The sequence below is a fragment of the Hermetia illucens genome, chromosome 4 (genome assembly GCF_905115235.1).
Source record: "Hermetia illucens chromosome 4, iHerIll2.2.curated.20191125, whole genome shotgun sequence".
NCBI classification, from domain to species: Eukaryota; Metazoa; Arthropoda; class Insecta; order Diptera; family Stratiomyidae; genus Hermetia; species Hermetia illucens.
Genome location: NC_051852.1, coordinates 107,612,321 through 107,628,215, shown reverse-complemented (window position 1 = coordinate 107,628,215; position 15,895 = coordinate 107,612,321).

The window sequence follows — 15,895 nt, the reverse complement described above, 5'->3', positions numbered from 1 at the left end:
CTACTTTTCGGGGTGAGGAAGACATCAACCGTCAAGGTTCAATTCGAGTGTAAACTGACACCTTGGATGCTTGTATGTTGGCGCCCGCAAAGCCGTGGGGTGCTACAATGTAGTCTAAGGACATACCCAGCCACAGTTAAATGCGAAGTGAGCTCAGGTTGTCCAAACTACTTTAAAATGTGAGCCAGATTTGTGACAACTAGTATGTAGGAGACGTATTTCAGTTGAAGCCGGAGACCCAGGAAAACTGGTTGCACATTTTACTTTAAACTGTTATGACGCCAATGGAATCGAAAAGCTTTGCCACTCCATTAATAACTCGTCATTTAGTTGGCAAAATGGCAGTTCAACTCGGAACAAAAGCTGTTCCCCATGCTATTAGGCCAGAGTCGGCATTGTGTGCCATTTTAACCCCGGATTAACATCTGAATGACATAGTTGCCATTCTAAGTACACTAATGAATGCGGTCGAATATACGAGCACAGTGTGTAGCCAAAAATATCAAACAAGTTTGCCCAGACAAAGTTCCTTATCACTGAAGTGCGGAACAAGCGATTACACGGGAACCTGAATGATTTGAGCAGCTTGACTAGAAGCAACCTGGCGAAATCAAGTCGCTAGCCCTTCAGGTTACCCGCTGCAGTACACCAGATATACACTTCGGGTAGTATGCCGATATCTAGCGGTGCTCCATAGGTTGGATCTAATAATTGAAGTCCTTGTAGATGAGGTTAAGAAGGCTCATCGATCCGATTCCGAGAACACCGGAGTTTTCGTTGAGAGGACTACTGCAGTATAGAACGAAAGAAAGAAAAGGTGGGTTCGCAATAATGTTCATTATAACTACTTCAGCACAGTCACAAAGAAGTTAAGCCAAAGCGTAAACTCACTTCGTAGCGAGAAGAGCTAGAGTACGTAAATTCTACTTGCTACAGCGCTGTCTTCCAATGAGACAGGTCCAATCAGGTGGTTTGCTGTTGGAGAGGGCCAGGTTGCTAAGCTGAAACTGGCCGTTTTGCGGTGAACGGAGTGCCGCCTGGTATTTTCTCCAATAACCCGACACCGTATTTGCGTCTACTTCCGCTTGAATCCCCAGAGTACAAGAGCACATTGCCATTACTTAGAAAGGGGTAGAGCAGTACTCTCCAAAGTCCCACCATCTTACCTTACTTAAGCCCAGAATGTCTAGCTTATATGGTTGGAATTCCTGTTTGAGTTCGATCATCATCAAGGACGCAATAACCGGTATCCGGTGTAGGCCTACCTTAGTAAGGAACTCCAAACATTCCGGTTTTGCGCCAAAGTCCACCAATTCGATATCCATAAAAGTTGTCTGGCGTCCTGAGCTACACCATCGCTCCATCTTAGGCAGGGTCTGCCTCATCTTCTTTCTCTACCATAATCATTGCACTTATAGACTTTCCGAGCTGGATCATCCTCATCCATATAGATTAAGTGACCCATCCACCACAAGCGTGGAACCAGACTATCCACAAAGGCGGTCGTAGTATTCATTGTTATAGAAGCTGCGGAATCGTCCATCCCCATGTAGGGGGCCAAACATTCTCTCGAACGCGGTGAAGGTTTCGCAATTTTTCTTGCTAAGAAGCCAGGTCACCGAAGAATACACAAGGACTGGTAAGATCATTGTTCTGTACAGTAAGAGCTTTGACTTTCGAGCGAAATAGTTTGTGTAAACTGAAGTAGGCTCTGTAGGATTTCACGAAAAGCAGAGAAGACTAAACGTATTCTAAAGCTCCAACTCAGAGAGTAGAAGAGCCCTCTTTAACAGATCGCACGGAGAGAAAGGAATTCCAAGAAGACGCCAAAATCTGCCGTCATAACACTGTCACACCACCTATGTAACTAAAATTAATAACACTTGAAGTTATTAATTTAATATATTTTATCGATCTTCATCCTCTCACAGTTCCAACTAGACTCCTAGTTATTTATTTAATATATTTTATCGATCTTCATCCTCTCACAGTTTCAACTAGACTCTTCCTTTTATTATCTTACTGCTACCTTAATACCTACGATGCTCGCTCGTTTGTGCATCCGTTATGCAGGCGCACTTAATAATGTTTATGATTCTATTGGTTTGTGCATCCGTTATGCAGGTGCACTTAATAATGTTTATGATTCTATTGGTTTGTGCATCCGTTATGCAGGTGCACTCAATAATGTTTACAATGTTTCGGAATTAACTGTAAATGGGAGATAAGCGACCCAAGCGGATATTTAACCTCTCCCCTATTTAACTTGAAATTCTCCGTAATTTTACTGGATTGCGAGCTTTTTACAACAATTTTCAATTTTTTTTTTTTTTTGTTGTGTCCGTGATATAGGGTAAGTATTATGATAAATAGTATTAACAAAAATGCGCTTACAATTGAACCAGATAGGTAATTTATATTTTTATGAAATTTTAAAATATTGATATGTTCCAAGTTTCTCTTATTTTCTAAACTATCTCTTTGAAATCAATGTTTTTGGTGAAATTATAATCCGTATTTTCATTATAAAAGAACCTGTCAATAAATTTTACATTTGTTTTACCAACGGTTTGATTTAGTATCTGGATTGTACAGTTATTGATGTTGATTAAATAGTTACCATTTAGGTGTATGTTTCTGTCGTCACAATAATTAACAATATTAGTTTGTTTAAGATTCTTACAGATTATAGTGTTATCATCAACCTTCACAATTTCTGTTCCATTATTTTCTACAAGTGCGCAATTATTTCTTGTAATACTCTTACTCAAGGGTTTCAACTCCCTTTCATAATTCAATTTTTCATCATAAACATATTTTGTTCCATTTATTTCTATAAAATACTGATCTTCTAACATTGCTTGTAAATTATTCGTAGTGGGTAACGATGTAATTAATTTGTACTCTTCAATTTTGTAAGAATTTGGAATTTTAAGGGCCAAAATTATTGTGTTTTCCTTATACTTCAGTAGTCCGGTTCGTACGTTTTTGAGTTTATAAAAGTCCAGTTTAGTCGTCAAAATTTCGGTTGCTGTTAGCATACTAGAGTGAATCAATCCATGTTTCATCATTGCTATGTTGTCAATAATCTGATTTAACTTCTCTTCCAAAATTCGGAGTTTTTAAAATTTGGTCTGTTTTCAGTTGTTTTTTTTTTTTTTTTTTTTACTAATAATTTTTCGTTTTCTGTGAGTTGTTGAAAGGTTTTACTAATTGCGTTTCGGTCTGACTCTATCAGATTTTTAAGGTATTTAATCGAGTTATTAAAATGAGAATTGAGTTCAATTTATTTATTAAGGTTTTGAACTGCATTTTCACAATTCTCTTCTATTAGTTGGATATGTTCTACTATTTCCTGTCTATCTGTGGTGTTGCTAATAGTAGAAGTTGCAGTGCAACTACCTAAACTGAAGTCATCACCTGCAAATTTACGAGGACGTTTTATATTAATGGGATGTTCTCTACCTAATTCTTTAATCCTATATCTCGGTTCGTTCTTATAGTAATTACGTTTATAGTTCTTAACTGGAATAATTCTCCTAGTCTCCCTATAATCTTCTCTTTTCTTATTAAGCTTATTTATATATTTATTCTTGTACTCCTTCAAAGTCTTTTCAAGCATTGCAGGATCAGCCCGTACTGCTTGATTCGGAGTCATTTTGATAGAAGAGTGATATCTATCATTATAATTACTTACTGCCCTATGTATTTTCTGTAATAAAGTTAGATCTAATTTCCTCATAGATACTAGTTTTTCCTGTAATGTTGAGTGAAACCTTTCGATATCACTATTCCCTGTATGGGTATTTGGTTTCGTGAAATGTAATGCTATACCTTGCGTTCTAAAGAAGTCCTTGATATTAATACTGGCGAACTCATTATCGGTAATAATCTTCTGCGGTTTACCAAATTTAGAGAAGTGTTCTTCTAACACTTCGATCTTCCTATTCCAATTTCTATTTTGCAAATGATAAATATAAGCTTTTTTCGTCAGCGTATCAATTAGCGTTAGAAATGCCTGCTTCATGAAATAGTATATATTCATATGCAAAATTTCGTTTATACTAGTGGGAGTTTCACTAATTTTGTATTTAACTCTGAAAGGCTTACGTTCGTATTTGGTTTCCAAACACGTTTTACAATTATCAATAACTTTGGTTATCTCCTCGACTAACTTCGGGCAATACAATTTATTTTTTAGACTATTAAAGGTTTCTATAATCCCACTGTGCATACTCTCAACTGTGTGATATAAGGATATCTGTCTATGGATTTCCTCTGCTGTTTTTATTTCTCTAGCCCTCATTGTAGCTTTGATAAACTTTATGTTCCTATCGTCTCGAAATAGTTCAATTAATACTTGCTGAATTTTATTAAACTGATGGTATGAAAGTTCGGTGTAGATTCCTGTTATACCTGGTCGAATATACCTGCTTAAAAGGTCAACCCAATGGTCCCTATCCCTAGTCATATCCATATATATTATTCTACGGTTATGCAATATTTCTATTTCCTGATCTACGTCATATGCTAGTATTAACTGCGTTTTATATTTATTTACTATGGTCTCTTTAATAGGAATGTGATCCAACTGTTGTTCATCTTGTGAATGAACTGTAGCGTTATCTGACAAATCATTGATCGATTGGTTATCAGTGGAATTTTCTTTTTGATTAGTGGCTTCTGGAATGCGACTCAAGAAGTCTGCAACCTTGTTTTCCTTACCTTTGATATACTCTATATCAAACTGATACTCTTGTAGTTTCAGTAACCACCGTTGATTACGTTGACTAAATTCTTTCAATAATTTTTCCATTTCACTTTTTTCTTCTTTATTTAAATGACTTAAGTCAACTTCCCCTTGTTCGGCATTAAGTTCAAAGCACTTGAGATTTTCTTCATTTTCTGAAGAATCTAAAGATATTTTACTACCATTATTTAGGATGAGACATTTATTCTCAAAATTGAAGATTTTCACAATTTTGGATAATATGTCCATTCCGATTAAAAAGTCATACGACTTCCCTAATAAATCCTTCTTATACCATTTGATTCTACCTTTTGGATCAAAGTTAAATTCTGTTGGAATATTTGTAATTACTCGTTCAACGCTTTCCGTGGTTGTATGATTTATAGTCTGCAAACGGATGTTAGTCTTATCCAAGATTTTAAACTTGCTACAATCTACTCTAGCAGAGTTCACAATGCTCATTGTTGAACCTGTATCTATCAAGCACTTGTACAGTTTATTATCAATGGTAAGATTAGCAAAGATTTTGTTTCCGAGGCCTAATTCATAAAAAAACTCTGGTTCAATATTATGAACCTCCTCGTTTACTGAATTAGACCCGGGTGATGGGTCATTTCTATTTTGATTTGATCTTCTATGGGTCACGGTACCTATCTCCATAGGTTTAGGTGGTGATCGCCTAACCTGGTCAGAACGATTCCAGGAATGTTGTCTATGTTGAGTAGGATTATTATTACTTCTAAACCCAGAATCTCGGAAGTTATTTAGTCGAGAATTTTGTCGATCTTGCCAAAAATGTCCCGAGCTACGTCTGTATTGATTTGATTCTACCCTATTTGGTCTACCAAAATTTGAATTGTATTGTCCATGATTACCGGATTGTTTCTGTCTATTGTCCTGTTTGTTATGGTGTTTTCTATAGTCCTGACTGTTATAATTCTTTCTTTCATGATATAGTGTTTCTCGGTCTAAATTATCTTGATCGTAGCCCACGTACGAGTATAAAATTTCTTTTACTTCATGTAAATCAAACAAATTTCTTATATCACGTGACAAATTACCACTAACTATTTGCTTAATTCTATTCACTAATAACGCGTAGAAAGTTTGGCGAGTTTCCGCTGTATTCGATTCATAAGTGGCGAATGTATTGATTTCTTCTATAATATATTCAATTTTAGAGTTAAGATCGGAGATAGAACATACTTTGAGTTGCGTTATTCTTCTCGAAAGGTCCTTGTAGTTCGTAGATGGTCGAAAATGTTGTTTGAGTAAATTTCTAGCCGACTCCCAGTTTTCCGGACGATTATTTAACAAAAGTTCCTTTGCCGCTCCTGTAATTTTTATGTTATAAATTACCTGCCAGGCTTCTTCCCGTGATTCCTCATCAATAGCACTAAGATGACCACCAACGGTTGTTAGAAACTGCGTTAGCTGCTTCCTGTCTCCCGAAAACTCTTTTATGTAGGCAATTTGTTTTATTATTGTTTCTGCTCGATTCGGCCGTTGCAAATTAGCTAAATTCTCCAAAGCTGCTATCAATCGTTGCGCTAATACGTTATCCATTTCGGCTTGAAGGATGCGTCGATGGTAAATAGCTAGTCTGTCTCTACGTTGAGTCTTGAGGTGAGTCTATTTCACTGCACTTTTATATTAGATTTTTTTTTTTTTTTTATTGCTAGGATTCCAAACCAGCCTCAGAATGTGTTTTAAGACGGATTTATGCTTGTTACTCCGCCTCCTAGCTTTATATTTATTTTAGTTAATACATTTTTTTTTTTATATTATTAAACGAATCGCGACGCTTGATTTTTTTAGTTAAAACAGCTTTGTTTCTAAAAAATTGCGCCGGTTCTTGAACGAATTTTAAAACACGTAACTTCGCGTATCACTGGATCCTGCTCGATGCATGGATCCTACCGACTGCGCCACTAAAATTAATAACACTAGAAGTTATTAATTTAATATATTTTATTGATCTTCATCCTCTGACAGTTTCAACTAGACTCTTCCTTTTATTATCTTACTGCTACCTTAATACCTACGATGCTCGCTCGTTTGTGCATCCGTTATGCAGGTGCACTTAATAATGTTTATGATTCTATTGGTTTGTGCATACGTTATGCAGGTGCACTCAATAATGTTTATGATTCTATTGGTTTGTGCATCCGTTATGCAGGTGCACTTAATAATGTTTATGATTCTATTGGTTTGTGCATCCGTTATGCAGGTGCACTCAATAATGTTTATGATTCTATTGGTTTGTGCATCCGTTATGCAGGTGCACTCAATAATGTTTACAATGTTTCGGAATTAACTGTAAATGGGAGATAAGCGACCCAAGCGGATATTTAACCTGTACGGTAAATGACCATCAAATTACGATCTAAAAGAACGGGAAAGAAGGGATCTTCTAAGGACAGCGCCCTACGAAAAAAATGGTATAAAAGCAAAAAAAGAGGTGAGGGAGCGTCTGACGATTTGCCGCTGCCCTAGTTATAAACCGTAAAGCCCTCATCGCATCACATTTTTTTTTAAAGTTTGGGTGCTAAGCCCTAAACTAGGGGTCCGGTGACCAAAAAAAAAGAGGGGGTAAGTTGCTCCCCATTTGGTCCGGTCCAGTATTAAGTTGATGTGGACTTAGGACCCCACAATTCTCAAAAAAAAATATTTTTCAGCTCTGGCCAAGCTCTGGTCAATAAGGCGAATTTGCGCTCAATATAATTCGAAGTCATGCACTTAATATCTGCGAGCCGCGAGCAGCGTCTGACGATTTGTCTCTGCCCTGGTAAGAAACCGTAAAACCGTCATCGCCTGACATTTTTTTTAAAGTTTGGGTGCTAAGCCCTAACCGAGGGACCGCAAAAATAGGGAGTAAGTTGCTCCGCATTTGGCCCGGTCCAGCATTAAGTTGATGCGGACTTAGAGCCCCCCAATTCTCAAAAAGAAATATTGTATAAAAGCAGTTCCGGTAAGCATATGGCCAAAGTTGGCCAGCAAAGCAGAACTCAAGGAGAATGAAAACAATGGATAGATCAAAGTAACCAACAAAGAAGCGAAAATCCGAATTTGGTCCAGAGACGATTGTTACCAAGTCAAGGAAATCTGTCGTATGCGGAGATCCTCATAGAGATTAAAGCTCATCTCGACCCAAAAGGTCTGATTGAAAATATCAAGCGAATCCCAAAAATCCAAAAAGGAGATCTCATGTCAGAGCTTCAGTGTGGGCAAAATTGATGACTTTCGCACTCAAGTTAAAAGTTTACTTAAGGAGGATGCAGGAGTGCTTATCCTAAAAGATTAAATCTACATTCAGTGTAAGGATCACAATGAAGTGATATCTATAGGAGAAATTTGCCCTGCCTCGAAAAAACAATTACAATTGGAGGAATTTTCGGAAGAGTCCACTACGAGTTTGCGAAAAACCTGTGACTAGCAGTGGAGACAGCGCAGGAACTTTTGGTCGCCAGAAAAGTCTGAATTGAAAAGGGAGTCCGCCATTTAAGAGAGCCGATCTTACTAAAAAGGCGCTTCCCCATGTTTGGGCAACTCACGAAGCCATGCACTAGTGACATTGATTGATCCGATCGATGGAGAAAGGGTGGAAAGAAAGACCATATTGCCAGGGAGTGTAATAGTACATAAACACCTTTCGGAAAGGAGGTCTGCCTCAAGGGTTGATCCAAACTTTGCCAGCCCTGCATTGCGCATCGTATGCCTTAGCGAGCTATTGAGGATTACACCCACTGCAATCACCAGGCAATTATCGCCCAGCGTTGGAGAGACACACATAACTTCATGGAAATGTGGCTAAAACAATCTATTAAAGCTGCCGCCTGGACGGGAAGAGCCCTCCATGTGACAGAATACATCGCCAAAGCATGTGACGCATCCATGCTTAGGAGATGCACATTTCCCAATAGCAGGCGTAGAAATAGCGAGCTAGCTAGCCTTTGATCAGTTTGCCACTGAGCCAGACGAACAGCTGAAAGGGCGGGAGGTAAGATTATTCACGTTCAAAAAGAGCATGGATATGAGGAATCAAAACTGCAAAACTTTCATGCAAGCTATGTTGGGAATTTTTTAAGGAGCTCTGTTCAGAGGTGGCTGCAAACCCGTGTGAGAGCGCGTATAGAATTGTGATGGGACGATTCAGCGACCACATCATCTTTTCCACAAATCACGCACCCTGTCCTCTTGGGAGGTTATTCATCTGTCAAGAAAGGGGCGTTGACACCTTTCAGAGATCTCTGAATGTGAGACAATTGCCGCAGTAACCACAAACGGTCTGTTGGAGATCTGCAACAGAATAGGCGACAACAAAACTCCGAGACTGGACAGAACACCGAACAGAGCAGTTTTCTTCAAAACCCTTAAAGATAAATGACATCGATCCGTTCTCATGAGCTCTAGTTCGTATCACTCCTATGCTGCTAAAGATTCTACTAAGGTTTACCTATAGTCGACCCTTGAAGAGCCAACATAAGTAATTAGTGATACATTTTCCTCCAATGCTCCAAATATTACCCAACCCTACCCTGAAACCGAGACGCACTGATTGCGATAAAAATCTAGGGAAATGTATAAATTTGTATAAGCCAGGAAGCTACAAATTTCAAGAGGATATCCCTGAAGTGTGAAATTTCGGGGGACATTTCTCTCCTTTATGTTCTCGCTTCAGACAACAAATGCATGCAGTGGGTGCGCGTTATCTTGATTACAGATATCATATGCCTTTTGCACCAGCAGACTGAGATTCAAGTATCTAACTAGTAGCAACTGGAATCTTCAACTGCAAAAACCCTGACAAAATGTTGCTGGGACTCTATATTCCCCTGCTCTCATATCAGCAAACTACACCTAAGAATTAGATCCGTAGAGAAAAAGTCCGGTCCCGAGATAAATAGTTTACGGGCCCTATTTCGTTTTGTATCTCCATTCTGGGTGACTTAGGAAATTCCGGAACTACAATTACTTAATTTAGATGTTTTGTAACTATATATAATATAACCAATGTTATCTTGGTATGTTGGTAAAACGAAACAACTCAGCGATCCGGAAGCTGAACACTTCAGATTTGAAAGATTTTGTGTATGTCCTACATAAAATCATTTGAGTGAAAATGCGGCCCATTAGTACCTAACACGTAATGTATTGCATATATCATGCCTGAATATTCAAAGCCTTAGCATTTGCACTGAAGCGACAATTAGGATCTGTTATAACTTTTTTAGTAATGATGCGATTTCGATAGAACGATGCAACTCGATGTATGCGTGGGGCGTTCGCAGTTCCGACATTCCCTTTAAAAAAAGTACCAAGACGAGCTTCTGCCATTCCTTCATTGCTGGAAAACCTTCCTTGGAAATTGGTCTCTCATACAACGCAGTAAACGTATACGACCTTTTCTTTACCATGAACTGGAAAGCCTTATTACCTTTGCCTTATTTCCGTCTATCTAATTCTATCGCTAATTTCCGGTATCTCTTCTCTTATGCTGCTCCCAAATCGCTTATTCCAGTTCAATCCCTCTCTTGCTGAGAAAACAGCCTCTGAATGATGAGGACTGCATTTGACTTACTTAAGTGAATCGATTACAATCCTCTAAAGACCGACTATTATGTAATTATGTTTGAAATTTGACTCTGAGCAGTATTTTTCAAGAGTTTCCTTCCTTGATTATAATTCAGGTTAAGGTCATATAACTCGGCATGTCCCCACACGACCTACCAGCTGGGACTGTTGGAAACCAGGTCAAGAATGTATGAGACTGACAACGGATTAGTATCTGCTGGTTAACTTTGGGGGGCAAGCAGATCTGGCAGGAGATGCAAAGGAACAACAACCGGTCACTAGAAAAAGTGCTAATAAGAACCCTAACCAAGTTGGAAGAGGGTACGTCGAGGGTTGCATAGCAAATGGACTCTGACTACTTTGAATTTGAAGTGGTTGGACTAGCCTCGAAGAACACATGGGACCAAGGCATGGATTCCAATTTGGAAGCCAATAACAACAATATATAAAAAAGTAATGTTGATATCAGGCGCATCATCGAAGGACCAGGTGCTGCTTCCAAACAGGAAACAATAGCCATTGGGGACGGTACAGGACGCTGTACTGAAACCAACAAGAAGGATCTCCGTTAAAGAGGCGGCAGACGGTATTCAAACTAGCTGTTTCTAGCCAGAGAACCACTGCCCTTGAAGCAGGCACAGTAAGAACCAACCACAGAACTTCTAGCCCGAAACCATCGACTTCGGTGGTCTCCCAAAGAAACAAGGGCCGACATGAATGTCGACCATCGGAAGTAGAGTACTGCTCAAGAGCCAGTACCAAAACATTATATATATTCTGAGCAAAATTACAGCAAAAATGGAGTTCAGTACTGTCGACGAATTTTAGACGATTGTCGAAGAATACAATAACAAACACCTGGGAATTCAGCGGCGACGAAACCTATCAATCGATCTTAATATGAAGTCAAACAACAAAACAAGACGAGCAGAGTATGCAAGAGTTCGGACGCCATGCAACTTCTACAACCAGTGAAAGAACAACGTCCAGCCGACAAGGCACGTACTGCGTAGCCTTCAGCGACGTAGGTGGGAGTCACTTACGTGTAACGCTACCAAATGGTAATTCCGCTAACGTGCCGGAGATGTGGACTAGTGTTAGGGTCAAGTTATCAGAGGTAGGCATCAAGCATCTCCTTGATGGGGAAACAGGAGGATGCATTTCATGCTTTGATTCCTCCCAGTAGCAAGAACCAACTCTCGATTCATGGGTTACTAATATCAACGACGCTTAGAAGGGCGCAAAGCTAAAGGTCGTCCTATACAATGAGATTTCCGGGAAAACGTTGCTCAGTACTCGCATATGGATAAGGACAAGTTCGTCCAATTCTTGCGCCATGATAACCCCAAGATCCCCATAAACGACTGAGTTCTGATCCAAGAGGAGAAGCCCTAGATGAACAGCCAACATTCCCTACTCCGAATAAATGAAAAGCGTCTGGAGGCATTGGAAAAATCGGTTTATAACGCCAACATGAAAGTGTTCCGCTCCGCCAAACCGGTTAATGACCTGGTTCCAGCCGACGCGGCCAATGAGCGATTTGAGGAGATGAAGATCTACGGTCCTACAGGAATTGACGATCCCCCAACAAAAGCAGGTCACCCAAACGGTAGCGCAAAAAAATCTAAGGCGCTCGGATGCGCGTAAATTCAGTGTTGAATTAACGCTTACTGCCCGTCAAGTCCTGTAGCAAAGTACTAAGAATATTGACAGCAGCCAAAGTCCAAAATAAGAAACATCTCAACAGTGCAGAGTTACATGTCAAAGAAGACTGGCAATACAGAGAAAAAGGAAGCTTACTATGAATAACTCGATGGGATTCAGGAGACATTTTCTAAAGGTAAAAATGCATGATGCGGGTAATCTGAATGGCAGAGTGGACTTCGATAATATCAGAGAAGTAGAAGTGTTTTCCATACAGAAAACGAAGGGAAGCAGAATCAGAGTTGAATTAGGTTCGAAGACAACTGAAAAGGTACTTTCTGTAAGGTTATCGAAGAGTTGCTGGGAGAGAATGCTCTGCTTTCTAGCCTAGTGGGAGCCAAGTGATCTTTGAAAATGCGAAATTCTAACTGTCTTACAGAAAAGAACCGAATTGGAAGAAGCCATCAAAAGTTAATGCCAAGAAGTGACCAAGGATATGTATCACCTCTGCGTATTCTCAAGAGCAAAGACTTGCTGTAGTGGGAGTTAGAAACGGGAATTTTTAGGTAGTATGTCAAGTACGAATACAGGTAGCCCCCGCCAAGTGGTCCAGCTTTTTAAGCTATGGACCGGGAATTTGAAAGAAAGCTGCATACCGCAGATGCGGTCAAATAGATTGCAAAAAATTTTGCTGCTGAAAGCGTGCATATAACTATAATAATCGTTGGCGCAACAATCAAAATGGATCAGGGCCTTGAGGTGTGTTAGAGCACTTTATTCAAGACCGTAACGTCTCCTGTGGGAGAAAATGTGGTCAGCATTGCGCTCGCCCGAGATTATTACCCTGATTTGACTCAGGTACTCATTCGCAGCGAATAGTATCCGATATCTAGTTACGATAACAAATCCCTCTGTCACCAATGAAATTTCAACCGCTACCTTCCACTACGACAGCCCAGCGCTCTAACCATTTGAGCCATCCGGACAGCGTTGCATATACTGTAGTTTTAAACACAGAATCTACGCCAACGTTCCAATGCCCACGATGTGAGGAAAAATGTATTCCCGACGTAGCTTTTGCGTTGGAATCACTAGTGTTGTCTGTGAACAGATAACTCTCGACAAGGGACCATCATTCGATGTGATTAATGGTATCTATGAGCGTGCACTGTCCCGCCGTTCGCCCTGCGCGTAAAGATGAACATCGGGAAGAGATTAATGGAAGCTGTTGGAACAGGCAGAACTGCATAGTGTCGTAAATTGACTTATGAGCCTGATAATAGCGGGCTGCGGGACTGCGGCACCAAGATCAGAATTTATTCCGGCAATGTATTCAAACTGGTGTCCCATTAACGGCTCCATCACTTCTCCGGTATTTTTCCTTCTTACTCGAAAGTGGCGAGGCTCACGCTGATCAGCAAAGACAAAGGAGACCCTTCACTGCCATGTGCATATCGACCACTCTGCATGCTTCAGAGAGCTGGGAAAGTACTAGAAAAGCTAATCAGGAGCAGAATCGTTGAAGTGGTCCGCGCTAACCGGAACTTATCCTCAAGACAGTTTGGTTTTAGGAAATCCACAATGGAGACCGCTCGTTATTCTTTGAGACACTTGCCAAAGCCAAAGTAATCATCATAATTGACAAGAGAATCCCGACCGTGCGTCCTATGTCGATCTCCGAAATGATTACAGAGTCTAAAACTAGCAAATCAAAACAGCGCCGGACAAGACAGTAGCAGGAGATTCGGCCTTAAATTGACTAAAGACAAACGCTGTCGAATCTATCTCTAACAGGAGACATCTTCTCATAAGTACAACGCAGTCTGTTCTACTCTAGGGCGTGGGCTGATGCTCTTAGCAAGAAGGTGTATCGTAAACGGGTGACATTTGCCGCACTGCTCCACATCCCCGTTGCCCTCCTTGCAAAAAAAGGTTCTTACCTAGCAAACCACCTACAATCGAAAGGATGATAACTCAAGGGGAGGACAATGCTGCGTGGATGACAATACGAGTCAAGAGATGGATTGCATGCATGATGTGACCGAAGGCATGATGAGACTGATTATCTCAAAACCCAGTTTCTAAGCAAGCATCGATGTTTTCAGTCTTACCTGCAGAAGACTAAAAAGACACATGCTTGATTGTTTTGAAATGGGGTGGTAGATGACGCCCTTTTTTTGTGGAAGAACGGATGGGATTCATTAGCACCTCTATGCAGACACCGGGAGTTCTCCCCGGACAACATTATCAGAAAAATACTAGGAAGTACTGACTGATGGAGCCGTGTTGGGCATTCTTTGAACTAGCACTTCCCTTCCCACTCCCCCCTAATTGGTGAAAAGCATTCTCTGATATGAAGGCTCCGGGAAAGCAGGAACACTCACCCTACCCCCCCAAAAAGGACAGAAACCACAGAGGTAGCACAGTGATTCTACCGCCGTCGGGATATGGTTTGGTCTTGAATACTATTAAGCGACATGGATCACTACATAGCCTCCTAACAAAGGAATCTGAAAAGTCAATATTACATCGTGTCCCGATAAGAGCATCTTAAATAGGTAGTTTACGATAATTGTAGAAATACGTTTTATCTTTAAATCTTTAAATCGTCCTTAGTCGATTTCAAACAGCAACTCTCCATCATTCATATAGCCAGCAATCTATATGAATTCTATCTTACAAAGCCGACTAAGAAACGAATTTCCCAATGAACATGCTAAGCATTTAGTCAGACTAATATTGTAGGTTGGGAAACTCTCCGGCAAAGAAACTTTGAAGGGTGGGTGTTTCATTCATAACAGACGTGACACCGACAAAACGTGTGTTTTGTTAAACTGCTACAAAAGAAAAGTGCAAAATTATTGTAGCATGACTTTGGGGCATTCATCCACAAGTTGTATCTACACTTTCCGAGTAGATGAACACGAAATCCAATTTATAGCCCACGGGAGCCCAACGTTCAACTTCAAGTGGACTTGAAGGAAAATCGTTTAAGATGAACTAATTTACGGGCCGGAAACTGTTTCAGATAACACTTTATGAGATTTGTGAAACATTCGGTGGGTTCATAGTATGCCTAGCTGAAAGCCTAAAGGGACATCTTTGGAAGCAGAAAAGAGGTCGTGGGTGAGTATTTATTCAAAACGGCAAATTACTGCTAAAATATAATATACCAATGTGTCAAGAACTATTTTTAAATGTTTACATAACCGGATGAGTTTAAATTTAGCACCCTATTCAAGGTAACCGTACTCATGTGTTTACGACCGGGAAGCACTCTAAATGTAGATAGCCAACTTGCTTGAATACCAAAACACTTCTAAATTTAAACCCTCCTTGTACGTATTTCCCCCTCCGCTGGTGAATAACAACCCAAGCATCAAAATCAAACGACAGAATCAGTAAAATTCATGTTCTTAGCGTTACAGGATATAAACATTTCCACTCAAAAATAAAAGCACCCACGAGAGCTTTCCTTCCTAAAATTTCCATTGAAACTAACTACTCAATTCAAACGGAACAAAGCGAAAAAATTCACAAAAATATAACCTTTCATCCCTCGCAACGCACTGAGGACAACAACCTCATTCAGAACTCCAAACATGTCCCAAGGTTCAATATTAAACTTCAGCATCCTGTGCCTGCCTTAAGAATTGTCTTGTCCTATCACAATCTCCCACCGTCGTCCACCCACGCCGTAAGTGAATCTCTCCCTGAAGGAGAGGAAATATGGAAGCAACCTTTCGGTTTTCTCTGTTTGCATGTATCACGGTCCATACACAAACAAACAAGTGGTCATGAACTTGGAGAGTATCTAATAAAAAAAGCAATTCGGGTAGAAAGACAAAAGCAATTTAACCAAGGGTAGATAACTCCCACGCATTTATGTTGGCAGCACGAAAGCAATGCCCGGTAGTGAGTTGTAAA